Source organism: Homalodisca vitripennis, chromosome 8 (genome assembly GCF_021130785.1).
Source record: "Homalodisca vitripennis isolate AUS2020 chromosome 8, UT_GWSS_2.1, whole genome shotgun sequence".
NCBI lineage: Eukaryota > Metazoa > Arthropoda > Insecta > Hemiptera > Cicadellidae > Homalodisca > Homalodisca vitripennis.
In genome coordinates this window covers 96,407,675-96,435,350 of record NC_060214.1, presented here as the reverse complement: position 1 = coordinate 96,435,350, position 27,676 = coordinate 96,407,675, and positions in this window count along the sequence as shown.

Below are 27,676 nucleotides of genomic sequence, written 5' to 3'. Positions count from 1 at the left end.
TAAGGAATCAACCTATTGTAGATAAAATTCAATAATAAAGTTGTTTTTCCACATCCACTTGAACCAACAATTAACAATCTGATTGGTTGATCTTTCTTATTTTCTTCAAACGTTTGAAGTTTTATCTGATCTTTTTGCTTTAAAAATTTCTCTATTTAAATAGCGAAAATGAAGCTGTTCAAGTTGACTGCAGAAAGCTCTCAATTATTTTTAAACTTGGAACATCCTATACACTTAGAGGAAGAATCAAATTATTTTATCGGTTTAAGCGGTTTTTATTCTGACAATTTAGTAATAAATATTAGTGAAAGTTCTCCTTATTGTATAGGATTTAGTGAGAAGAACATAACAAAATATTATGGTTTAAACAAAGGATATTATACTTTCGATCAAATAAAAAATTCCCTTAAAAATTATCTGAAAACATTCAAACAATCAGATAAATCTTTAAACTTTGACGAAAACAAGTTTGAAATGCAAAAAAATTATCTCTCTAATAAAATTCAAATAAAATCACCAGTAAGAATAATGTTTTCAGCAATTATAGTAGATTTATTAGGGTTTGTTCAAGAAACTATTGAGCCAAATCAGGTATATTTAGGAAATAAAACGCCAAAATTTAGACCGTTCGATGTAATTGAAGTACATTGTAATCTCGTTGAACCTAGTTTTGAAAATCATACCGAACATCTTCACAAAGAATCGGAAATTTTGTACACTTTCTTTCCAAATGTTGCTTATGGATCAAAAATCAGTGAAAAACCGAATGAAATCGATTATATTCCGATTAGAAAAAAATATTAAAAGAATTCAAAAAATCGTTCTAACTATACAAGACTCTGAGGGAAATTTATTAAATAATGAGAGTAAAACAACAATATATTTAAGATTGATGAAGCAACGGACATGAATCAAGGGGGTCTATTGAATAGACTACCTTTAAACTTTCAAGAAAATACTAGAAGATATACATTTTCAAGGGTATCGAATCGCGACTCTTACAAAAATTACATCCAGACACTATTTTCGACCTTTAAACTTAAAATAATAATTGCTTGTTAAATTTTTTTTCCATCTAAATGGAGTCTGTCATAGATCTAAGAAATAATCAACTTACATTCGATAACACGAATATCTTAACGATTGTAGACGAAAACAATGTGATCTGGTTTAAGGCTAAAGATGTTGCAGAAATTTTACAATATGAAAATACTAGACAAGCTATCATAAATAATATTGATAATGACGAGAAAATAGCCTTTAAATATATAAATTACAAGAGTCTATGCCATAGACCCTTTCAAAATCTTCATCCTGACACTATTTTCGTTAATGAATCTGGCCTTTATTCTCGAAATAAAACTTACTAGTTAAATTTCTTTTCTATCTAAATGGAGTCAGTTGTGAATCTACTCAAATTCAATAATAAAGAAATTTTAACATTTGTTGACGAAAATAATGAATTTTGGTTTAAAGCAAAAGATATTGCAGAAATATTGGAATTTAAAAATACGATGAAAGCGATTAGAGATCACGTTAAAGACAAATATAAAAAAAACTACGATAACATAGATTCAGAAGGGGGAACGAATCGTTCTTACCTTCAAACTTTCAAAAAAACACTATTTTCATTAATGAACCGGGCATATATTCTTTAATACTGAAATCAAAAACGAAGATAGCAGAAATGTTTCAAGATTGGGTTTTAGAAGAAGTTTTGCCAAGTATTCGTAAATTTGGTGAGTACAAACTTGAAAACAAGATTAAATATTTAGAGGACGAAGTTAAACACTTGCAAATTAAAGATGAAATCAAAACGGAAATAATCGCAAAACAAAGTGTAAAAATTGACTTAATGAAACCAGACCTTGTTTGTAAAGATTTTGATAAGAAAAAACACCATGTTTTTGTGTTAATTAAGAAGAATCACATGTGGGAATGGCCTTATTACGTTATCAGAGCTCAGAAACGAGAAATACCAAACCGATTAAAACATCTAAAAATAAATTATCCTGAATTAGAGATTTTGTTCATTGATGACGAACCAAATTCTATCAATCTGTATAACCAAATGAAAGAATCTTTGAATATTTTATACAACGGAAATCATTTTACTACAAATATGACTGAATCTCGACTGATTTATAGAATATCTAAATTACACGATGAAAATGTTACTAAATTTTACTAAAAACTCTTGACTTATGATATTTTGTTTGTAAATGTCTTTGAAGACTAGGTAACCATTGAAGAGTTCTTCCACATTCGCAATGAGTCGGTTTATTTTGACTTTCTCGGAAAATTCTTCTAGCACAATCTTTACAATGTGTATGTTTTTTATCTTTACTATAATGCCAATCACAAAATTTGGAAATATCCTTAATTTCTTTACAAATACAACATTCTTTCTCTTCTAAAGTTAATTTTTCCAATTTATCGTATAATTCTCTTTCATATTTATTATGACAATCTTTACAATAATGTCCAAATCCGTCTTTTTTAGTTCTATTTTTATAAAATTCTTCAAAACCTTTTATTTCCTTGCACATTGAACATTTCTTTTGAGCCTCCATTTATATAGAAAAAATTATAGCTTTGACTTTCTCAATTCATATTCATAAAACTTACCGGTTATTTCTTCGTTGTTTAAATCTTTTATACTATAAGTTACAGGATCTGTGTTATTAATTTGATAAATCACAAAGATTTCTCTTGACCAATTGTTCTTATATTTGTTCGAAAATGTTTGTTTTTTACTAACAATTCTTACATGATCATCGACTTTAAATTTAGTTTTCGTGTGAATTTCAGGTGGAACATACTCGAAAACTGTCTCTAATAACTCCTTTTCGGCATCCTTATCTACGTCTTTAGGCTTCATTTTGATTGTGCTGTGAACCGTATCATTGTAATTTGTGACTATTTTTTGAAGAATATCGATCCATTTGAAGTTTTTATTAATCTCAAAAATAACTTTTATCCTTTCGTTTTGAGTTCTGTTATATCTCTCTACAATACTTGATTTCTCTTCGTTTTCAGTATGATAAATCTTGATGTCGTATTTTCTCAAAACATCATTAAATTCTTTATTTTTAAACTCTAAACCCTTATCTGTATGAAGTAAATTTGGAGGTTTATGCCTGATTTTTATCGCGTCTTTTACTATATCTTCGAAAGCTTTTGAAACATCCTTGCCGTTTTTTCTTTTGATAGCTCTTGACCAAGCATATTTTGAGAAAGTATCAATAACATTTAACATATACTTAAATCCATCATTTTGATCTGAATAGTTAGACATTATAACTAAATCTGCTGCCCATAAATTGTCAATTCCTAGTGTTATAATTTTTCTCTTTTTAAACTTTTTTCGTACTGGTGCATGAATTTCTCTAGCTTCAATCTCTATTTCTTCTTTATTCTTTAATTCTTTCTTTACTTGTTTTTCATTTGGATTCTTTATAAATTGACTCTTATTTGTCTTACATTTGGAACATTTTGCAGCAATTCTATACAACCCGTTTTGAGTTTGAACGATTTTAGAATCCATATTTTTTCTTGCATTTGTGGCAGTGAATCAAATCATCTTCCATTTACATGTCAAAGTTTCCAAGTTTATTTAACTCATCTAATATATCAGATTTTGCTTCATTTTTATAGCCATACGGTACTGTATCGATCTTATTTTCTAGGACAATTCTCTTATCATCTTTAGCGTTCAGTGCTAACTTGTTTATAGTGACGGTGTACAACTCATGTTTGTAGCTTTTGATTACTGTCATCTCCCTAAATTCTTCTTTATCTTCGAACAAACATCTCTTCAAGTTTTCGATATTTATTGTTTTATTTACAACGCTTCTCTTAATCCCTTTGCATCTTACTGGATTTTTGTCTAGATATTTGTACGAGTACATTTTCGATCTCAATCCACAAAATTCTTCTAAAACTTCGCTATTTAACTCATCTTTGAATTTCCCTATTACCTTCTTATTTTTAGTAGTGAAACATTCGTGATCTTTTGGATAATCGCTCGTATCAAAGTCATCTATATTTTCTTTAATAATTTTAAAAGGATCTCGTTTCAATTCTACGAAATAACTGTCTGTATCCATGTAACACAGATTCAAATCTGGATCATAGTTCTTTAATTTGTTGTAATAAAACTCGTACATTAGCAGTTTTGAGAGGTCGAGAACTGAAAATCCTATGTAGATCGGTTTGTTAAATTTAACCTTTTGTTTATACATGTGACTCGCTATACAGTTGTCGTCAAAGATATTAAAGCATTTGAAGTTTGTTTTCTTGGCCTGTTTCATTGAAAATTCTTCATTTCCTAGTTTGATATCACATCTATTTCGCACATTTTCCATAGATTTTCCAAAAACTGAGTTGTTCATTAACTTGTAAAAGTCCTTCTCAAAGTCACTTGTAGCTTTGGTTCTCATGTTTGTGTTAAAATCAATGTAATCTTTCATAAAAGGCTTCTGATCGAATGCGATAACTCTATTCACATGTTTCAAAATCATACCTTGTTCCAAATAGAACTTCAAATTTCTCGAATGAACAACGTATTCAGTTTTATCCAGTAAAGTTGTGCAAAGTTTGTTTTTAAAATGTTCTGGAGCAAGAGGTAAATCCTTGTGATGTTCGTGTAAATTTGTTGGATATTCTAGATCGACTTCAAGAATATAGCCATAATCTTCGTCGCCAGTGAGTTCCAAAATTGTTTCTTGCCATTCTGCTGTTGTATATGTTTTCGGGTTCATCCACTTGATTTCGTTATATGGTAAATTTTGCATAAGCCCGTAACCATAAAGGTTGTTTGCATCGACGTACAACAGATAGTTTTCGGGCTTTGTCTTATCAAAATCTTTCAAATATTTGTTATTTGCTTTAACATATCGTTTAATACATTGAGAAATGCCTCCGCGAATACCTTTTTCGATCATCAAATACATATTATAATCACTAATTAACTGTAATTCTATCTTCGTTAATTTTAACATAGCGTCCCATGCGAGGCTTGGAGCTGTTAGATAATGTGCTGGATCAAGTTTGTAACAATTTAAGCAAATATTTCTGAAATTTTCAAATATATCAGCAAGCAATAAAACATCTTGGATATTGTACAAATCAGAGTAATTTCCAAGATTTTTCTCTTTTAATTTGTTCCAAACGCTCAAATAGTGTTGATAATCTTTCTCAGATATGCTCTCGTCTGTCAATAGTGAATAGAAATCTTGAATTTTCAGGTCTTCTGTGTAATCAAGTTTTTCAATACTATCGATAAATTCATAGGGAAATATTCCTTTTCCAGATAGAATTTTAAAAATCTCGTTGTCGTCATTTGGCTGTCTTTTTAGAATTTCATTCAATATTCTTCCATCCTGTATAAAATGATTTGTATGCTTGAAATCATCTTTTTTGAGGTTTTTAGCTAACTTTTCTATAGACGAGGCCATGAATCTGAACGTATCTACGAATGAAAACTTGATGAACTTTCTTGGTTTATCATCTTCAAACTCATACCCATATCCTGAATTTACTGAATAATTTATATATCGTTCATCGGTGTTTGCGATCAAATCAACATTTCCATATTGTTTAGCCAATTCTTTTATGTACAAATGAGTATCGTAATTTGACATATTGTGGCAGAAAACGGGAATATTTTGAGGAAATTTGAGATTCAAGTTACAAGATAAATGAGCTGAACCTCTAAATTTACCTGTTAAATGACAATGATCTCTCACTTTTTTTCTTGTTTGATTATCAAAACCCTCACATTCACAAATATGACAAAGACTAGAATTTTGGTACGCTAATTCTTCTTCTTCGGTCAATTTCATAGGTTTTTTGTTCTTAGAATTATACTTTTTAGCTATGTATTTTGATATTTTATTGAGCTCTTCAAACAATTTTGCAGGAACATTAGGCAAATCGTCTTCATTTTCGGCTCGATAACATATCGGTTTATACATGCGATTCGTCACATTTGACACTAAATATAGAGTAAAACCATAAGGAATGTGTTTCTGAATCTTCGTTGTAGTCGATTTTTGCGGATTGTTTTTGCATGTGGGAATCTTCTCTAATATGCTTTCAAAATCCATATAAATAACGTAAGGATGAGAAAATTTCTTTTGATAATTATTAAATGTTGTTGTTTGACCTGGAAACGGCATAATTGGCTTACAAACTTCATGTTGTTTGCAAATTTCTAAATGATCTGTTAAATCTCCAGATTTGTAGAAATGGCTTAAACATCTTCTACATAGCAATTTTTTATGTTCGTGTTTAGATAACTGAGAACTCACGAGCTTATTTAAATCGGTTATCAAAACATAATGAGATTTGTCTTCTTGTTTAACATACAATAAGTCAATGTTTAACTCAGCGTCGTATTTTTCAGAAATTTGTAATGGAACAATATTGAGTGACATTTTTGGATATTTGTACTTGGAATTGTGACTTCGTTTTTCAAATAATTGTATATCTTTTAAGGACATTGGATACTCGAAACCTGAAAATATCTCGTCATTTACAAATTTTTCATATTGTTTTGCTCTGTCAACATGTGTCTCGGGTTTTTCAATAGCACATCGGATAGAATAAATAAAGCAATAATCATCTTTATTTTTGATATTTATACAAGCTTTCTTATCTTTGATTTTCTTTGGCAAATCGATATATGATCCTGCGTTCATCATTTCGTGTTTATTAAGGCTCAAAACTAGTTGTTTGCAGCTTTTAAATGTCCATCCAGAACCCTTATTTGGATGATTTGTTTGTTCACGATGTGTTAATTTATTAAATTGTTTAGAAATAAAGTCGTTTACATCAAAGATCTCGTCTGCTTTTATAGTAAAGTACATTGGACACGTTTGTGGTTCACCGTTCACTAAAGTTCTTTCGTATTCACATTCCAAAGAGAGATATCCTTTCATATTTTTAACATTCTCTTGAAATTTTTCTATTAAACTTTTAATTTCTGGCCTCATAATTGATAGATATTTGTAAATTGACATGGAATTATCGTTTAAATTTGTTAAAATGTATTGCTTGAAAAGACCGTGAATTGAGGATAACACTTCTACATCAATGATATTTTTAGGGTTTTCGTTAAGAGTTTTGTCAATTTCTTCGATCATTTCAGACTTAGTTTTATCGTTTGTTTCAATGGACAATTTTTTCAGCGATTGATTGAATTTTTTCATCTTTAAATAGATTTAGATCTTTTTTATCTTCCTTAAAGCTTTTCTTTAATTCTCGTAATTTTTCTATATTGTACATCTTTTCATGATCTACAATTTGATTTTCTTTAGCCCATTGTCTTAAAAAATTCAGTTCTTTCTCGTAAATTTCTTTGTTTTTGGCATGGATTTTGGAGCCATAATGTCGATCATAGTTTTTTCTTAAAATTTCTTTTTTGCAAAACGGACATGTTACTTTTTCACCCTCCATTTATATAAGAAAAATTTTAACTAGCGATTTGTAGGAGGTAATTTAAATTCTATAATACTATTTTTTCAATATTTTTAGAATTTGAAAAAGTAATGATTTTTACTTGAATTTGACAGAAATCAGCACAATTTCTGGTGAAACAGTGATAGATTCTTCTATTTATTATAGAAAAATCTGTAAATTAAGACTTAAAATTATTGAAAAAAATAGTATTATAGAATTTAAATTACCTCCTACAAATCGCTAGTTAAAATTTTTCTTATATAAATGGAACTACTAAAGGAATTAAATGAAGTTGGTGATTTAAAGATCAAAGAATATAAGAAATTAATGGAATTAGAAGAAAATAAGAAATACAAAATTTTGAATCTGGAGAAAATGAAAGATAAATTCGGGTTTACAATAATTGCCGAGTTGGAAGATTATAAAGTACACTTACCGAACAGATTTTTGACTGTTTTGGATGAAAAAAAGATTAAAGAATTGAATAAACATGATAAATTACACTTGGTTGTTACTGGAAAGAAGACTATTAAAGATAAAGACTATCAATTTTGTAGAGTAGAAGATTTTTCGTCGTAGCAGACATTTCAAATAGATTGATTTGAGAAAGTAGAAGCAAAACAGCTATAGATTCGGTTAATTTTTCATTCGTGATTTACAGATTCGTTTATTGTCCTTTAAACAGTATTTTCCCTTGATTTACTGTTGGCTCCGAAAGTGGTCTAGAACCGCCATATTACTATCTACTTATATATTGTATATAAGGCTATTTATTTTATTTATTTATTTCCAACGGCAGCAGCCAATTTACAAAGACAAGCATAGATGGTAGAATACAGCGGAAAATAAAATTAATACAATCAGATGAAAAATTTACATAAAGTAACAAAAAAGGATACAAAAATTTGATAATAAATAATAAGTATCCAAAGATATAACAAGTTATAAATATCCAAAACATAACAAAAAAATAAAAATAAAGATTAACAAACAACAATAATTACTCAAGTATGAAAACAACTCAGAAAATTGATTTAAATAAATTGTACTTCACATAAAAAACAATAAAACGAAACTAAAGTATAGGTATATATCAACAAAAGTAGAATAATAAATAATTACGTAAAGGAAAAAATATTTATAAAAACTCTCTGTGCAACAGGAACAAGCAATCAACTAGCTAACGAAATTATAAGATTGATAAGAGCGAACATAAATAAATAGTGCTAATAAATTAAAATATAATATATAACATTTAATAAACAACAGTAGAAATTAAATAAATACAACATATAATACAATGAACATGCACTTAACACAGCTTAAAGCTAACTAGGTCTTAATTTCTAGTCTTTCACTTGGTTGAGTGGTATCTTCGACCCAGCAGATCTCGAGATCTTGTGTTTGCAGGCACTCTGAGGTCGACCTCCTGCAAACACCAGCCATTTATACAAATTTAATTAGTGTAAACAAAAGTCGTTTGACAGGTATTTGGTCTTCCGATCATATGTTAGTTTGGTTATTTAAACGCATATGTGACATATACGCCCAAATACAATATAATTTTACCGTAAAAAGCAAGGGCTCTTTGAAGTAATGGTAGCACATTCTCCCGGCAAGTAAGAGATCCGGGTTCGAGTCCCGGCGGAGCAAGTACTTTTTGTGATTCAATGTTTATTTACAAAATGTTATATATATAATAGTGTTAATTTTGTTTATTTGAGTAAATGAGATATATTTATTATAACTATATGCATATCTGGTGTGAAAATATAACTTGCGGTTTGAGATGCAGGTTTTCAATTACATCCTATATTATATTTTTTATATAAAAGTGTCCTATGAACGTTATACATAATGCATAATTACATAAGTAATACAGGCGTTTTCTAAATTATTTTTCGGTTTCCTAAATTGCTTTTGTGTCTATTTACAGAAATCAAGAAACAGGGATAGCTCTCTTTAATTATTATTTAGTTATAGATGAGCTTCTTAAAATCATATTTTCATTCCATATTGATTAATTACTCAATACTCAATTCTCAGAACTCAATATTCTGTTTAACTTCGTACGTGTTCTTTTTAGTAAACCTCTTTATTATTTATTGTTAAACAAGGTGCCCGGATTGAATTCAGCTGGTAGAGAACGCACATCTAAGGCGTTGGACTTCAGATCAAATCCTGTCTGTGACCGTATAGCCCAACTCCATGGAGATTGTTGTAGTGAGAGAAATTAGAAACTGATCCGTGTTTATTAGCAGTTTGTTTTATTCTTTATGCAGATTTACTTCATAATGTAAGTTAAAAATATGAAGCAATATATTGCTACATGTTATAGTTAAACTGTAATGTTACGAAGATTTAAATATTTAATTCACTAAATGTATAGTTTTTAGACCATATAAGATTGTATGAGCCACGTGAGGCTGCGTTTTACAGACCAGCATAAGACGATAAAATTCGTCGATTGTCAGGATATATTGGAGATAAGCTAAAATTATACCAGTTGATACCTTGTCCTAGAAACTTTGAAAAATTCATGTTTTCTATTAAGTTTAAGGGGGAGAGGTTGGGACTTTAGAGGATGTAATTCTCTAATTGGGTCCTAACAGCTGGACAAAATGGGGCTTGTCAATTATTTCCTTGACAATCAACGATTACCCCTTCTTTGACAGAGCTTTAATTTTCTCTTTCTTGTTATTTATTGGCCCATTAGCATTTTTATTAGTATTGTGAACTTTGTTCTTTACTGACTCTCCCTCCATTTTATTATTTTTATAAGAACCAAACATAACCATGAGGACTGAACGAATAAGGATAGAAAAGAGTATGGGAATCTTTCTTTAACAACATCTACATGCTATTCCTGATAAAACATGCTTGCTTCATCCCGTTTCATTGGGTGAGCGTTAGCGAAGCCTGTCACTCGAGGGACTGCAAGACTTTCATTTCTGTCACTCTGTCTGATTGTCTCTCGGTCCAAACGATGTATCGAAAAAGAATTAACCTATGGACTTACACGTTTGGCTGAAGCTTCATTTTTCTATAGGTAACACTAAGTTCGATAATAGTGGATGGCATTACATAGGATTTTGCTGAGCGGCAACTAATATTTTTTGTACATTGGGTCTTATGGGTCACCATAAAAGCAACGAGATAGCAGAATAAATAATTTTGTAAATAAGATAAGTACACAATCATAAGAAATTTTATCATACGTCATGTCAACATGGAAAGAATTATAGAGTAAAAAGTCAATGTTAATACAAGTTAGCAACATGATTTGCTTTTAGTGAACTCTCGCGTTGTGGTATCCTCCCTACCTCATCGAGAATGTATTATTTAAACACTGCTATAACGCCTAACTCAATGAACACAAATGTGAATGTATAACACAACAAGATATCACAAGAAAAATTATACCAGTATACTTGCAGTACATAGTTTTGCATGAAACTTAATTAATTTATACAAAAACAAAAAAGAGTTGCTACATGTCCAACTATGAAATCTGGCTGAGCTTCATTGAAGCTTATCACTCACTAGGCTGGCACAATTTATGTTCTCTCTCAGAGGGTATGTAAACACTTCTGTTATGTATCACATTTTTCTGCCTATCGATCTGCAAACATCTTTAGAATGAAAGACCTCAACGAATCCTCTCACGTGAATGATTTTATAGTAGGATACGAGTCTACCTTGTTATAAGAATATTATCGAAAAAGTAATCAACAATAGAAGAGTTGGAAATAATTGGTTTAATTATGAAATAAACTCATATTAATCATACATCAAGAACGATGTGTTAGTGAATTAAGTGAATTAACGAGCACCAATAATCCAGGAATTCGTTATTAACTGAGTGCACTTCCTATTAAGAGACCATTTCGGAACCTATTTGTGTAGCCATTCCAACTACGTTGTAATTAATGTGGACACACACACACTCTCACACACACGTTTGGGCGTTACTCGTTGAGAAATTAACAGATAGTTAAAAGCTTTTATTTCCTACACTCGTAAAAGAGATGTGGCTAATGTTCATTTCGATCTCTAATGAAATACCTAATTATTATAAGACAAAATTAACCTTATAAATATACGATTCTTAGCTTTAGGATCACAAAATACAAGGAAAGACTACACCACACAACGTTTCGTGTATTAGGCTTCAATGAAGGTTACAGTTTCTGAAAAATGATAAGTCTATATTTCAAACCTCTTTTGAGATATTCTGAATAGTTGTGGTTTACAAACGCTCAGCCAAATGCAACAGAGGGACGTGCACTCTCGTTGAATTCTTTCTTTATAGGAATGAATGTTTGTGTGATTTTCAGTGTTTACGAATTGAACGAATTAAAATATTATGATGCTAGAAATACATACAGACAGAGGAAAATGTTTCTAGTCCCGAGGCTTTACCAACTCTTAGCTAAGAATTAAAATAAAAAAAGTATCTTTCAACTCATATGTTAAAACTATTTAGTCTTAGTTTTTAATTATCTTAAATTTTTTTACTGTACACTATATGTTGCCATGAGCATAATAAAAATTGATATATATATATATATATATATATATATATGGTATAGTAACTACGAAGTTACTCTAGTTACTAGTTATTGTAGGTAAAATATAGTTTTGGGAACACACGTTAAAAAAAGTTAATTGCTTATACTTTGTTTTCGTGTTCTGTGATGTATTCGTTGCCGTTGTCACTCTGTAACTTTAAATGGGATTTCAAGATCTTCATGCATTGTACTGAAATAAATTTTATAACCCCAAAAATGTTATGATTTTATTGTTTGATTAGTTAAACTTACCGGTTTGCGTACCTCATGAACTAATAGTACCTAGTACTTAGAAGCTTGTAAAAACATATTGAGATGTATTGTTTTATCTACAGTAGCAGTCTTTATGTATAGGAATGACAGAAATAAACAGGTTAAAGTCAGTTGGAAACATTTAACTGCGATAAAAACAATTATATTTGTTTATATCATCGTCCCAAATTATGTAATGGGCATTTAAAGTGTAATTATACTTACGGTTTTGAATACGGAACGAAAAGCGTTTCGTATGTAGAAGTGATAAAAGTCAAAAGCGGCAATATAAAAAGTTGTTCTGATGTTTAATTTTTACTAAGTAACCCAATACTGGCTTTTATTGTAGATAATCAATCCACACATCCATGTTTGTGCCATAAAGTAGTACATTTCCAGCAAATGAAGTTTTCCTTTACAACAAAAATTCAAAATCAAGCATAAGGGTGATAAATAAACCAAATAAAGCGTTGTTGTATAGTTAATTAAATATGTTCTATTAAGTATATAATTCATTTACAAAATAATTCCGGTGGTTGTCAGACCATGTAGAGCAAATAGGAAGTAAATGAATTGTTGTTACATGGAACGATGTACATTAACATCGACAATGTTTTTATGTCGTAAACATATAACTGACTGGTTTAGATGTATGAGTATATTATAGTATGTATGTATAACGCGTGGGGTCAATTACGATGTTTTAAAATATATTATTCAGTTTGGAATATTAAAATGCTCAAAAACTCAACACCTTTACTCAGTCCAGGAATCGATTTATAACTTAGCGACTAGTAAAAAAATCGAGCTCTAAAGATGTAATAATTAATTAAGTTTATTGAGAAAATAATTCCGTGTACCTTGGAACCCCAAGATAGCTCTCCTACACGTCTCAAATAAAAGGGTGCATCGACGAATTCCACTAGGCGGAATCTAATGAGCACAATAATACTCCCGAAGTGCTTTCAGCCCACTTGTCCAGCCCATGTGAGTGGGTTCACCAGTTTGGAATCAAATTACATTAACGTCTCTGGGTTTCTTCACTGCAGGATTTAGATGCTAAAAAATACCATGGTAAACTTTAGTACCACTCTATACGTATTCACAGAAACGTCACAGCGTAAAGTCGTAGGAATTGTAACATTTTATACCTCAAATCCTTTCTGGATAAGAAATAAATCAGATGATTATGTATAATAACACAAATTGATGTGTATAGATGTTAAAACAGTCATACAAAGTTTTATGAAAATTATAAACCGTTCATCCTCTATTTTAATGAAAGACATAGCATATACAACTGGGAAGTAATTGGTAATTGTATTCGAACAAGGAAAGTAATTTCAAAACCGCTTTTATAAATACGTTGAAAAGCTTAAACTTTTCACAAGATATTAGTAACAAGTTTCATAAATTATCATGAAATATTCTGTTAAAATTTTAGATCATTTACGCTCGCAGTAAAGTCTACTTTTGTGATAAAATACTTAATTCTTAATTTTAAATTTAAGGTTGATATAATATTTGTAAGTTTAACTAATCCAAATGTAGTGTATATACTTTGTGTGGACAGTTTTGTAGGCAGTCGGTAACGTTATATTTAAAAAAATTATTTTCCTCTTTGGCAGGTTTCTAATTTTTTGAGGCATTAATACTCGATAAAAACGTGCGAAAATGAATCGAATAAGAGAGATAAGAATTCATTTACAGCAGCAGAATATGTACAAGCCTTAATCCGTCCCAATATTGTTGTTGTACCAATTGGCCTAGCGTGTTTCGTCAATCTAAGATGTGACTGACTTCCAATAAGCGTGATACAACGACTGTAGTGTTTAAATGAAGTCACAAACCCTCTATTACAGTCTTCAACGGAGGATTTTCTGAAGTTCTTGCATGGATGAGATCTACCTAAGTGACACTTTTGTTCTAACTTACAATAATTGGGAATTAAATTTGGAATAAAATCGTATGTAGAAGAAAGGAATTATTTTGTCATGTTATACTCCTATTTGAATATCAATTATTTTGTCTCTCTTCGTATAATTTAGTGTTGAATTATTTGAAAGGTTTCAAAGGTTCAAAAATTATTGTTACTGCTTCTTGTACGGCTTAATAGAGACGATCATATTTCCACATTATTATGTGTAACTTTCAATATTTACGTTCTTAGATCAAAAAGATATATTGATTTTGCTCCAGTTCACCTTTATCTTAGTGCAGCGTATAGAACCTGACGCCGTTACAAACTTGTCTATTGCAAACTGGAGCCACGTTCATCTGAAGAGACAAAAAGTCGATGACGAAAAACCAAAAAAAACAATCTACATCGTTTCGACACCAGAGACACGTAGATTACAAAATATTAAATTGTAGAGTAATCCACGTAAAGTCTCATTGTCTCATCAGGTGCACAATTGAGTACGATGTTTAACCACGGTGGAGCAATACACTCATTGCTCAATGGATAATGAAGCTCAACTCAACATTCAAATTGAATGCACCCTTTTCACAATAACTAAGTTATATCTTAAGCTTTCAGAGTATTTACTGTGTTTTCAATTCCAAAATATCTTTGTAACGATTGTATTTTAGACGAAGGAAGATACACCAATACATTATTCGTAGTGTCCACTTACATATAGAATTATTTTTTATTTTACTGTGTCTGGAGATCAAGGATGGGTTTGCTTCATCTGTTAAGACGTATTTCTTGCGACAAAGGGCCGCACGCGTGATGGCTGGGTTTAATAGGATTTTTTTAATTGCAGATGGAATAAATTTTTGTGTCCAAGTTGACGCTTTTTTGTTATTTGTGATGTTCGTGTAAATTTGTTGGATATTCTAGATCGACTTCAAGAATATAGCCATAATCTTCGTCGCCAGTGAGTTCCAAAATTGTTTCTTGCCATTCTGCTGTTGTATATGTTTTCGGGTTCATCCACTTGATTTCGTTATATGGTAAATTTTGCATAAGCCCGTAACCATAAAGGTTGTTTTGCATCGACGTACAACAGATAGTTTTCGGGCTTTGTCTTATCAAAATCTTTCAAATATTTGTTATTTGCTTTAACATATCGTTTAATACATTGAGAAATGCCTCCGCGAATACCTTTTTCGATCATCAAATACATATTATAATCACTAATTAACTGTAATTCTATCTTCGTTAATTTTAACATAGCGTCCCATGCGAGGCTTGGAGCTGTTAGATAATGTGCTGGATCAAGTTTTGTAACAATTTAAGCAAATATTTCTGAAATTTTCAAATATATCAGCAAGCAATAAAACATCTTGGATATTGTACAAATCAGAGTAATTTCCAAGATTTTTCTCTTTTAATTTTGTTCCAAACGCTCAAATAGTGTTGATAATCTTTCTCAGATATGCTCTCGTCTGTCAATAGTGAATAGAAATCTTGAATTTTCAGGTCTTCTGTGTAATCAAGTTTTTCAATACTATCGATAAATTCATAGGGAAATATTCCTTTTCCAGATAGAATTTTAAAAATCTCGTTGTCGTCATTTGGCTGTCTTTTTAGAATTTCATTCAATATTCTTCCATCCTGTATAAATGATTTGTATGCTTGAAATCATCTTTTTTGAGGTTTTTAGCTAACTTTTCTATAGACGAGGCCATGAATCTGAACGTATCTACGAATGAAAACTTGATGAACTTTCTTGGTTTATCATCTTCAAACTCATACCCATATCCTGAATTTACTGAATAATTTATATATCGTTCATCGGTGTTTGCGATCAAATCAACATTTCCATATTGTTTAGCCAATTCTTTTATGTACAAATGAGTATCGTAATTTGACATATTGTGGCAGAAAACGGGAATATTTTGAGGAAATTTGAGATTCAAGTTACAAGATAAATGAGCTGAACCTCTAAATTTACCTGTTAAATGACAATGATCTCTCAACTTTTTTCTTGTTTGATTATCAAAACCCTCACATTCACAAATATGACAAAGACTAGAATTTTGGTACGCTAATTCTTCTTCTTCGGTCAATTTCATAGGTTTTTTTGTTCTTAGAATTATACTTTTTAGCTATGTATTTTGATATTTTATTGAGCTCTTCAAACAATTTTGCAGGAACATTAGGCAAATCGTCTTCATTTTCGGCTCGATAACATATCGGTTTATACATGCGATTCGTCACATTTGACACTAAATATAGAGTAAAACCATAAGGAATGTGTTTCTGAATCTTCGTTGTAGTCGATTTTTGCGGATTGTTTTTGCATGTGGGAATCTTCTCTAATATGCTTTCAAAATCCATATAAATAACGTAAGGATGAGAAAATTTCTTTTGATAATTATTAAATGTTGTTGTTTGACCTGGAAACGGCATAATTGGCTTACAAACTTCATGTTGTTTGCAAATTTCTAAATGATCTGTTAAATCTCCAGATTTGTAGAAATGGCTTAAACATCTTCTACATAGCAATTTTTTATGTTCGTGTTTAGATAACTGAGAACTCACGAGCTTATTTAAATCGGTTATCAAAACATAATGAGATTTGTCTTCTTGTTTAACATACAATAAGTCAATGTTTAACTCAGCGTCGTATTTTTCAGAAATTTGTAATGGAACAATATTGAGTGACATTTTTGGATATTTGTACTTGGAATTGTGACTTCGTTTTTCAAATAATTGTATATCTTTTAAGGACATTGGATACTCGAAACCTGAAAATATCTCGTCATTTACAAATTTTTCATATTGTTTTGCTCTGTCAACATGTGTCTCGGGTTTTTTCAATAGCACATCGGATAGAATAAATAAAGCAATAATCATCTTTATTTTTGATATTTATACAAGCTTTCTTATCTTTGATTTTCTTTGGCAAATCGATATATGATCCTGCGTTCATCATTTCGTGTTTATTAAGGCTCAAAACTAGTTGTTTGCAGCTTTTAAATGTCCATCCAGAACCCTTATTTGGATGATTTGTTTGTTCACGATGTGTTAATTTATTAAATTGTTTAGAAATAAAGTCGTTTACATCAAAGATCTCGTCTGCTTTTATAGTAAAGTACATTGGACACGTTTGTGGTTCACCGTTCACTAAAGTTCTTTCGTATTCACATTCCAAAGAGAGATATCCTTTCATATTTTTAACATTCTCTTGAAATTTTTCTATTAAACTTTTAATTTCTGGCCTCATAATTGATAGATATTTGTAAATTGACATGGAATTATCGTTTAAATTTGTTAAAATGTATTGCTTGAAAAGACCGTGAATTGAGGATAACACTTCTACATCAATGATATTTTTAGGGTTTTCGTTAAGAGTTTTGTCAATTTCTTCGATCATTTCAGACTTAGTTTTATCGTTTGTTTCAATGGACAATTTTTCAGCGATTGATTGAATTTTTTCATCTTTAAATAGATTTAGATCTTTTTTATCTTCCTTAAAGCTTTTCTTTAATTCTCGTAATTTTTCTATATTGTACATCTTTTCATGATCTACAATTTGATTTTCTTTAGCCCATTGTCTTAAAAAATTCAGTTCTTTCTCGTAAATTTCTTTGTTTTTGGCATGGATTTTGGAGCCATAATGTCGATCATAGTTTTTTCTTAAAATTTCTTTTTTGCAAAACGGACATGTTACTTTTTCACCCTCCATTTATATAAGAAAAATTTTAACTAGCGATTTGTAGGAGGTAATTTAAATTCTATAATACTATTTTTTTCAATATTTTTAGAATTTGAAAAAGTAATGATTTTTACTTGAATTTGACAGAAATCAGCACAATTTCTGGTGAAACAGTGATAGATTCTTCTATTTATTATAGAAAAATCTGTAAATTAAGACTTAAAATTATTGAAAAAAATAGTATTATAGAATTTAAATTACCTCCTACAAATCGCTAGTTAAAATTTTTCTTATATAAATGGAACTACTAAAGGAATTAAATGAAGTTGGTGATTTAAAGATCAAAGAATATAAGAAATTAATGGAATTAGAAGAAAATAAGAAATACAAAATTTTGAATCTGGAGAAAATGAAAGATAAATTCGGGTTTACAATAATTGCCGAGTTGGAAGATTATAAAGTACACTTACCGAACAGATTTTTGACTGTTTTGGATGAAAAAAAGATTAAAGAATTGAATAAACATGATAAATTACACTTGGTTGTTACTGGAAAGAAGACTATTAAAGATAAAGACTATCAATTTTGTAGAGTAGAAGATTTTTCGTCGTAGCAGACATTTCAAATAGATTGATTTGAGAAAGTAGAAGCAAAACAGCTATAGATTCGGTTAATTTTTCATTCGTGATTTACAGATTCGTTTATTGTCCTTTAAACAGTATTTTCCCTTGATTTACTGTTGGCTCCGAAAGTGGTCTAGAACCGCCATATTACTATCTACTTATATATTGTATATAAGGCTATTTATTTTATTTATTTATTTCCAACGGCAGCAGCCAATTTACAAAGACAAGCATAGATGGTAGAATACAGCGGAAAATAAAATTAATACAATCAGATGAAAAATTTACATAAAGTAACAAAAAAGGATACAAAAATTTGATAATAAATAATAAGTATCCAAAGATATAACAAGTTATAAATATCCAAAACATAACAAAAAAATAAAAATAAAGATTAACAAACAACAATAATTACTCAAGTATGAAAACAACTCAGAAAATTGATTTAAATAAATTGTACTTCACATAAAAAACAATAAAACGAAACTAAAGTATAGGTATATATCAACAAAAGTAGAATAATAAATAATTACGTAAAGGAAAAAATATTTATAAAAACTCTCTGTGCAACAGGAACAAGCAATCAACTAGCTAACGAAATTATAAGATTGATAAGAGCGAACATAAATAAATAGTGCTAATAAATTAAAATATAATATATAACATTTAATAAACAACAGTAGAAATTAAATAAATACAACATATAATACAATGAACATGCACTTAACACAGCTTAAAGCTAACTAGGTCTTAATTTCTAGTCTTTCACTTGGTTGAGTGGTATCTTCGACCCAGCAGATCTCGAGATCTTGTGTTTGCAGGCACTCTGAGGTCGACCTCCTGCAAACACCAGCCATTTATACAAATTTAATTAGTGTAAACAAAAGTCGTTTGACAGGTATTTGGTCTTCCGATCATATGTTAGTTTGGTTATTTAAACGCATATGTGACATATACGCCCAAATACAATATAATTTTACCGTAAAAAGCAAGGGCTCTTTGAAGTAATGGTAGCACATTCTCCCGGCAAGTAAGAGATCCGGGTTCGAGTCCCGGCGGAGCAAGTACTTTTTGTGATTCAATGTTTATTTACAAAATGTTATATATATAATAGTGTTAATTTTGTTTATTTGAGTAAATGAGATATATTTATTATAACTATATGCATATCTGGTGTGAAAATATAACTTGCGGTTTGAGATGCAGGTTTTCAATTACATCCTATATTATATTTTTTATATAAAAGTGTCCTATGAACGTTATACATAATGCATAATTACATAAGTAATACAGGCGTTTTCTAAATTATTTTTCGGTTTCCTAAATTGCTTTTGTGTCTATTTACAGAAATCAAGAAACAGGGATAGCTCTCTTTAATTATTATTTAGTTATAGATGAGCTTCTTAAAATCATATTTTCATTCCATATTGATTAATTACTCAATACTCAATTCTCAGAACTCAATATTCTGTTTAACTTCGTACGTGTTCTTTTTAGTAAACCTCTTTATTATTTATTGTTAAACAAGGTGCCCGGATTGAATTCAGCTGGTAGACGCACATCTAAGGCGTTGGACTTCAGATCAAATCCTGTCTGTGACCGTATAGCCCAACTCCATGGAGATTGTTGTAGTGAGAGAAATTAGAAACTGATCCGTGTTTATTAGCAGTTTGTTTTATTCTTTATGCAGATTTACTTCATAATGTAAGTTAAAAATATGAAGCAATATATTGCTACATGTTATAGTTAAACTGTAATGTTACGAAGATTTAAATATTTAATTCACTAAATGTATAGTTTTTAGACCATATAAGATTGTATGAGCCACGTGAGGCTGCGTTTTACAGACCAGCATAAGACGATAAAATTCGTCGATTGTCAGGATATATTGGAGATAAGCTAAAATTATACCAGTTGATACCTTGTCCTAGAAACTTTGAAAAATTCATGTTTTCTATTAAGTTTAAGGGGGAGAGGTTGGGACTTTAGAGGATGTAATTCTCTAATTGGGTCCTAACAGCTGGACAAAATGGGGCTTGTCAATTATTTCCTTGACAATCAACGATTACCCCTTCTTTGACAGAGCTTTAATTTTCTCTTTCTTGTTATTTATTGGCCCATTAGCATTTTTATTAGTATTGTGAACTTTGTTCTTTACTGACTCTCCCTCCATTTTATTATTTTTATAAGAACCAAACATAACCATGAGGACTGAACGAATAAGGATAGAAAAGAGTATGGGAATCTTTCTTTAACAACATCTACATGCTATTCCTGATAAAACATGCTTGCTTCATCCCGTTTCATTGGGTGAGCGTTAGCGAAGCCTGTCACTCGAGGGACTGCAAGACTTTCATTTCTGTCACTCTGTCTGATTGTCTCTCGGTCCAAACGATGTATCGAAAAAGAATTAACCTATGGACTTACACGTTTGGCTGAAGCTTCATTTTTCTATAGGTAACACTAAGTTCGATAATAGTGGATGGCATTACATAGGATTTTGCTGAGCGGCAACTAATATTTTTTGTACATTGGGTCTTATGGGTCACCATAAAAGCAACGAGATAGCAGAATAAATAATTTTGTAAATAAGATAAGTACACAATCATAAGAAATTTTATCATACGTCATGTCAACATGGAAAGAATTATAGAGTAAAAAGTCAATGTTAATACAAGTTAGCAACATGATTTGCTTTTAGTGAACTCTCGCGTTGTGGTATCCTCCCTACCTCATCGAGAATGTATTATTTAAACACTGCTATAACGCCTAACTCAATGAACACAAATGTGAATGTATAACACAACAAGATATCACAAGAAAAATTATACCAGTATACTTGCAGTACATAGTTTTGCATGAAACTTAATTAATTTATACAAAAACAAAAAAGAGTTGCTACATGTCCAACTATGAAATCTGGCTGAGCTTCATTGAAGCTTATCACTCACTAGGCTGGCACAATTTATGTTCTCTCTCAGAGGGTATGTAAACACTTCTGTTATGTATCACATTTTTCTGCCTATCGATCTGCAAACATCTTTAGAATGAAAAGACCTCAACGAATCCTCTCACGTGAATGATTTTATAGTAGGATACGAGTCTACCTTGTTATAAGAATATTATCGAAAAAGTAATCAACAATAGAAGAGTTGGAAATAATTGGTTTAATTATGAAATAAACTCATATTAATCATACATCAAGAACGATGTGTTAGTGAATTAAGTGAATTAACGAGCACCAATAATCCAGGAATTCGTTATTAACTGAGTGCACTTCCTATTAAGAGACCATTTCGGAACCTATTTGTGTAGCCATTCCAACTACGTTGTAATTAATGTGGACACACACACACTCTCACACACACGTTTGGGCGTTACTCGTTGAGAAATTAACAGATAGTTAAAAGCTTTTATTTCCTACACTCGTAAAAGAGATGTGGCTAATGTTCATTTCGATCTCTAATGAAATACCTAATTATTATAAGACAAAATTAACCTTATAAATATACGATTCTTAGCTTTAGGATCACAAAATACAAGGAAAGACTACACCACACAACGTTTCGTGTATTAGGCTTCAATGAAGGTTACAGTTTCTGAAAAATGATAAGTCTATATTTCAAACCTCTTTTGAGATATTCTGAATAGTTGTGGTTTACAAACGCTCAGCCAAATGCAACAGAGGGACGTGCACTCTCGTTGAATTCTTTCTTTATAGGAATGAATGTTTGTGTGATTTTCAGTGTTTACGAATTGAACGAATTAAAATATTATGATGCTAGAAATACATACAGACAGAGGAAAATGTTTCTAGTCCCGAGGCTTTACCAACTCTTAGCTAAGAATTAAAATAAAAAAAAGTATCTTTCAACTCATATGTTAAAACTATTTAGTCTTAGTTTTTAATTATCTTAAATTTTTTTACTGTACACTATATGTTGCCATGAGCATAATAAAAATTGATATATATATATATATATATATATATATATATATATATATATATATGGTATAGTAACTACGAAGTTACTCTAGTTACTAGTTATTGTAGGTAAAATATAGTTTTGGGAACACACGTTAAAAAAAGTTAATTGCTTATACTTTGTTTTCGTGTTCTGTGATGTATTCGTTTGCCGTTGTCACTCTGTAACTTTAAATGGGATTTCAAGATCTTCATGCATTGTACTGAAATAAATTTTATAACCCCAAAAATGTTATGATTTTATTGTTTGATTAGTTAAACTTACCGGTTTGCGTACCTCATGAACTAATAGTACCTAGTACTTAGAAGCTTGTAAAAACATATTGAGATGTATTGTTTTATCTACAGTAGCAGTCTTTATGTATAGGAATGACAGAAATAAACAGGTTAAAGTCAGTTGGAAACATTTTAACTGCGATAAAAACAATTATATTTGTTTATATCATCGTCCCAAATTATGTAATGGGCATTTAAAGTGTAATTATACTTACGGTTTTGAATACGGAACGAAAAGCGTTTCGTATGTAGAAGTGATAAAAGTCAAAAGCGGCAATATAAAAAGTTGTTCTGATGTTTAATTTTTACTAAGTAACCCAATACTGGCTTTTATTGTAGATAATCAATCCACACATCCATGTTTGTGCCATAAAGTAGTACATTTCCAGCAAATGAAGTTTTCCTTTACAACAAAAATTCAAAATCAAGCATAAGGGTGATAGATAAACCAAATAAAGCGTTGTTGTATAGTTAATTAAATATGTTCTATTAATTATATAATTCATTTACAAAATAATTCCGGTGGTTGTCAGACCATGTAGAGCAAATAGGAAGTAAATGAACTGTTGTTACATGGAACGATGTACATTAACATCGACAATGTTTTTATGTCGTAAACATATAACTGACTGGTTTAGATGTATGAGTATATTATAGTATGTATGTATAACGCGTGGGGTCAATTACGATGTTTTAAAATATATTATTCAGTTTGGAATATTTATTAAAATGCTCAAAAACTCAACACCTTTACTCAGTCCAGGAATCGATTTATAACTTAGCGACTAGTAAAAAATCGAGCTCTAAAGATGTAATAATTAATTAAGTTTATTGAGAAAATAATTCCGTGTACCTTGGAACCCCAAGATAGCTCTCCTACACGTCTCAAATAAAAGGGTGCATCGACGAATTCCACTAGGCGGAATCTAATGAGCACAATAATACTCCCGAAGTGCTTTCAGCCCACTTGTCCAGCCCATGTGAGTGGGTTCACCAGTTTGGAATCAAATTACATTAACGTCTCTGGGTTTCTTCACTGCAGGATTTAGATGCGAAAAATACCGTGTAAACTTCAGTACATAAACGTCACAATGTAAAGTCATAGGAATTGTAACATTTTATCCCTCAAATCCTTTCTGGATAAGAACTATATCAGATTATTATGTATAATAACACAAATTGATGTGTATAGATGTTAAACAGTCATACAAAGTTTTATGAAAATTATAAACCGTTCATCCTCTATTTTAATGAAAGACATAGCATATACAACTGGGAAGTAATTGGTAATTGTATTCGAACAAGGAAAGTAATTTCAAAACCGCTTTTATAAATACGTTGAAAAGCTTAAACTTTTCACAAGATATTAGTAACAAGTTTCATAAATTATCATGAAATATTCTGTTAAAATTTTAGATCATTTACGCTCGCAGTAAAGTCTACTTTTGTGATAAAATACTTAATTCTTAATTTTAAATTTAAGGTTGATATAATATTTGTAAGTTTAACTAATCCAAATGTAGTGTATATACTTTGTGTGGACAGTTTTGTAGGCAGTCGGTAACGTTATATTTAAAAAAATTATTTTCCTCTTTGGCAGGTTTCTAATTTTTTGAGGCATTAATACTCGATAAAAACGTGCGAAAATGAATCGAATAAGAGAGATAAGAATTCATTTACAGAATATGTGCAAGCCTTAATCCGTCCCAATATTGTTGCTGTACCAATTGGCCTAGCGTGCTTCGTCAATCTAAGATGTGACTGACTTCCAATAAGCGTGATACAACGACTGTAGTGTTTAAATGAAGTCACAAACCCTCTATTACAGTCTTCAACGGAGGATTTTCTGAAGTTCTTGCATGGATGAGATCTACCTAAGTGACACTTTTGTTCTAACTTACAGTAATTGGGAATTAAATTTGGAATAAAATCGTATGTAGAAGAAAGGAATTATTTTGTCATGTTATACTCCTATTTGAATGTCAATTATTTTGTCTCTCTTCGTATAATTTAGTGTTGAATTATTTGACTGTTCCTCTGAGAATTCTGTTTCAAAGGTTAAAATTATTGTTACTGCTTCTTGTACGGCTTAATAGAGACGATCATATTTCACATTATTATGTGCAACTTTCAATATTTACGTTATAAGATCAAAAAGATATATTGATTTTGCTCCAGTTCAGCTTTCTGTTAGTGCAGACTATAGAACCTGACGCCGTTATAAACTTGTCTCTTGCAAACTGGAGCCACGTTCGTCTGAAGAGACAAAAAAGTCGACGAAGAAAAACCAAAAAAAACAATCTACATCGTTTCGACACCAGAGACACCTAGATTACAAAGTATTAAAATGTAGGGTAATCCAGGTGAAGTCTCATTGTGTCATCAGGTGCACAATTGAGTGCACTATGATGTTTCTGACACGATATTTAACCACGGTGGAGCAATACACTCATTGCTCAATGGATAATGAAGCTCAACTCAACATTCAAATTGAATGCACCCTTTTCACAATAGCTAGGTTATATCTTAAGCTTTCAGAGTATTTAATGTGTTTTCAATTCCAAAATATCTTTGTAACGATTGTATTTTAGACGAAGGAAGATCAAGATACACAGTACATTATTCGTAGTGTCCACTTACCACAATATAGAATTATTGACATCTCTGCTGCTCATAGAGTCCGACCTTCCAAAAGAACCGTACGCCTTCATTGGTGGTCCAGTTCGTGAACAGATCGACTAAGGAGACCGTCATCAACAAGTTCAGGGAGAAAAGGGGTGGGATGACAGCACATAATGTAAACGCAGCCTTTCCACTGCACAAGTTGTATATCAACGAACACCTTTCACCGGAAAACAAGGTATTTCTAAATAAACTCAAATCTAAGACGAAGGAACTAGGTTACGCCTTCACCTGGTGCCGTGACGGAAAGTTTTTTTGTTAGAAGGTCACAAGGAGACAAATATATTAGGATTGAATCTTACGATGCTATTGACAAACTTAGGTGAACATAGAAGCCAAAAGATTTGTAGAGTAAATGTTTATTTGTAGAATGTTGTTAATATCAAAGTAAACTAGAATTAATGTTTTTATTTTTGTATTGTTGATTTTTTATCTGTGAAAATCAACATTTAATTTAGCAATTATCTTCTCTTGTAATCTTTATTTGGTATTAAAATATAATTTTCGTATGACCATTTTTTTGTGTAAATTTATAGTACAATATTTTAAATTTATTTCCAATTTTTATTAAATGTATTAAAAGTAATATTCATTGAAATATCTTTATTTGTATAATGACAGATAATACTCAATCAGACATTAATACATTTTTCAACTTAGAGAGTAATCAAGGAGGTTTCAATATCATCTACACTAATATAAGAAGCATGAGAAAAAATTTTGACAGTTTCATTATCAATATAAACAATAGTATTAATAGAATTAACATTATCATAACTCAGTGAGATATGGATCGGTACTGACGAAGTAGAGTTATTTAATATTCCAGGCTATGTTCTGTTTGCTTGCTGAATGTAATGATGTGTATAGATCAGGTGGTGTTCTGTGTTATGTAGACAATAGTTTTGATTGTAATCAATTGCAGTTAAACATGACAACAGCTGATGCCCTGCTTCTGAATGTCAGGTTTAATAGATCTTATTTCAAATTTACTTTGCCTATACAGATTGCACAATTTTTCTGAAAAACTTTATTTTTAGACGAAATATCTAATGTTTTAAGTAATATAAACAATAATGTAATTTTTGTAGGTGACATTAACATTAAACATAGCTGCTACTAGTGCAGTATCGAATAATTACAGCACTTTATTGTATAACAATGGATTTGTATCATTAATAAATGATCCTACTAGGATAACCAATATATCTAAAACATGTATAGATCATGTATTTGTGAGAAGCAGAAACATAAGTAAATATAAAAAGTGCTGTCTTTGATGAAGGTATAACAGGACCATTGTATATTAGGAATTAGTTTTAGAAATAACGACAACATCAACTTAATTAATAATAAAATTTTCACCTAACAAATCTATTATTGATTTTAACTTAGTTAAAAATAAATTACAAAGTACTAGTTGGGAAGAAGTTTATTCAGAAAGAGATGTAAATTTATGTTATCGTAAATTCCATGATTTGTTAATTAAAATTGTAGATAGCTGTAGTAAAACATTAATAGTTGTCACAAATTATTGAAGGCTAAGTCTTTGAGTCCATGGATTAATCAACAAATTTTGAATAAATTCAAAAAGAGAAAAAGAAACTATTCAAAATTTGTAAAAGAAGACCTTATGACAACGTTTTAAAAAATTTACTTTAACAAATTTTGTTCAGACCTAAGCACTCAGGTTTCCTTCACAAAAAATAATTTTTATGCAAAGAAAAATTGAAAGTTGCAGTGGAAATGTATCACAACAGTGGAAAGTAATTAATAGTCTGACAGGAGTGACCTCCAACAAAAATGTAGAGCGCATTGAATTGCCAGACGGAACATTCACGGGCAGAACCAAGCGTCATCGCAGACGAGATAAACAATACCTTATCTCTGTCCAGTTGACCGACCTTGTACAGTTCCCACAGTTACTCTTCCACTTGTCCGTTCGTATCTGCAATCATTTTTTATAGAACCAACTGATCTAAATGAAATAATACATGCAGTGAAAAATTTAAAGAATAAAAAATCAACAGGTTTTGATAAGATTAGTGTTGAGTTGTTAAAATTCATTATAGATGAAATCGCTCCAATACTGGTTTATTTAATCAACATTAGTTTTAGCACGGGCATTTTCCCTGAAATGTTGAAGTTAAGTTCAGTTGTTCCAATTTTAAAGAAAAAATAATTCTTTTCAATTGGACAATATAAGACCCATTA